General features: G+C 40.8%; 1 non-coding gene across 1 annotated transcript; it reads left to right on the top strand.

Annotated features, from left to right (window-relative positions):
- Positions 1–918: 918 nt before the first annotated feature.
- Positions 919–1,078, top strand: LOC125484766. The gene has a single exon (XR_007263588.1). It is a non-coding gene; the product is annotated as a U1 spliceosomal RNA (small nuclear RNA).
- The last annotated feature ends 1,154 nt before the right edge of the window (positions 1,079–2,232 follow it).

The following is a 2,232-nucleotide window of genomic DNA, read 5'->3' as shown; positions in this document are numbered from 1 at the left end:
AATGTCAGCTTTCCTGCTCCTCTGATGCTGCTTGACCTGCTGTGTTCATCCAGCTCTACACCTTGCTTTCTGAGTAGTGGGGAGTAGTCATGTTGAAGATTGGATGAAGATATACAAGGCATTCCCCAGGGATTGTCTCTCAGGCAATTGCTTTTTTTCAATATACATGTTGGAGAGGATTCAATGACAGGATCAGGGATGTCTTGCTGAAATTGTACAAGGCCTAGGTGAGAACACATCTGGCCATTTTGGTCTCCTTTTCTGAGGAAGGACATTCTTGCTATCGAGGGAGTGCAATGAAGGTTTACCACGCTGATTCCTGGGATGGCAGGACTGAATAAGAGGGAAGGTTGAATTCCTTAGGATTGTATTTACTATAGTTTCAGAGACTGAGGGGGGATTCTCATAGAAACCTAACATTGAAACAGGTTGGACCAAAGGGTCTGTTTCCATGCTATATTACTCTGTGCTTGGACAGGATAGATGCAGGAAAATGTCCTGGTAGAAATAGAGTCCAGAACCAGGTGTCAAAGTTTAAGGTTATGGGGTAACCCATTTAGGACTGAAATGAGAAGAAATTTTTTCACCCAGAGAATGGTGAGCCTGTGGAATTCACTACCACAAAAAGCAGTTAAGGCCAAAACATTGAATGCTTTCAAGCAGAAGTTGAATATTACTCTTGAAGTTAAAGGGATCAAAGGACATGGGGGGAAAGTGGGAACAGACTATTAAGTTGGATGATTAGCCATGATCAAAATGAATGGTACAGCACGCTCAAAGGGCTGAATGGCCCACGCAGGCTTCTATATTCAATGTTTCTACGTCTCTACATTAATGACCCAGACTTGGCTATACAGAGCACTACTTCAAAGGTGGAAGATGACAGAAACTTGGAAATGGAGTTAACATGGACAGACAATACAGCAGATGGGAGAGACCATGATCATGAAGGTGGTTCTCCCAGAATGAGGCTATCCCATTGCACTTCGTATGTGCTGATGCCTGCAATGTCCCAAAATGCGGGATACGCGATAGGAAAATTTGTGGGAGCAGGGATCTGCGTTTGCGTTCTCACTTAGAATTATAATTACAAATAGTAAAAAAACACAGCGGATGCCATTTAGCACATGTAGGTGTGGAGGGATGCATTTTGGTCAGATGAATGAGAGGAAGCAAAATAAACGAAGTGGTACAAATAGAATACAGAAACTGAAAGTCAAGAAAGTTACAGGAAGTTACAGAAATCTTCGAAGATGGCGAGAAAGTTTGAGAAAGTAATTAATAAAACATATGTGATCCTTGGCTTCGTAATTGAAGGATAGATTTCAAATGAAGCCTGGTTAAGTTAACATTTGAATGTTACTGGTTAGACCCCCAACCAGAATATTGAGTCCATTTCTGAGCACTACACTTGAGAAAGGATAACAAGGCCTTGGGGGGGACACAGGGGAGACCAATTTGAATGGTATCAAATGCGATTGACTTCAGAAGAAAAATGAGAGAAAATGGCATTTTCTCATATTCAACCCAAGGCGATTGAGTGAAGATTTAAAGCAGCTTTCAAAATCTGGAAGAATTTTGATTTGGAAAACAAGGACAATCTGTTTTCACAATAATTAGAGGGCACAGATCTAAGGAACTTGGCAAAAGAATGAGATGTGTTATGAGGGAACCTTGTTTTCATTGTTGCGATCTGGAACACATTGCCTGAGAAGGTGGAAGCAGATTCAACAATAAATCACAAAAGCAAACTAGGTAAAGAGCAGAAGGGGAGAAAGTTGCAGAACTATAGGGAAAGAGCAAACATGTAGCTTTTTCAAGGAGCAGTAACAGACTGGACCAGGTCGAAAAGCCTCATTTTGTATTGTCTCATTCTATGACTGTATAAGATTAAAGGCTTTGGTACCAATCTGTGTTCGGCTAATTGATCTCAGTGAAGTTAATGTTGCTACGTTTGGGCTCAGTATCTCGGCAACTTTGCACCGCCCAGCAGAAAAAGTAAATTTAAGTGCGGAAAAATTGAATCACTACCAATGCCTTACACAGATGACCATGAATCACTGGTTTTTGTGGGGGTGGGATAGGATTATAATCCAGAGACCTGCTTTAATGTTATGTTGAAATCCTTCAAAGGCATTGAATTCCAATAATAAAATCTGGAGCTGAAACCCCGTCTCATATCATTGTTTGTTGTAAAAGTCCATCGACTTCATTAATTTTCTTTAGAGAAGG

This window comes from Rhincodon typus, chromosome 13 (assembly GCF_021869965.1).
Source record: "Rhincodon typus isolate 14 chromosome 13, sRhiTyp1.1, whole genome shotgun sequence".
Classification (NCBI taxonomy): domain Eukaryota; kingdom Metazoa; phylum Chordata; class Chondrichthyes; order Orectolobiformes; family Rhincodontidae; genus Rhincodon; species Rhincodon typus.
Note: the sequence above shows the minus strand (reverse complement) of the source record. Positions and strands in the feature narration are given on the sequence as shown.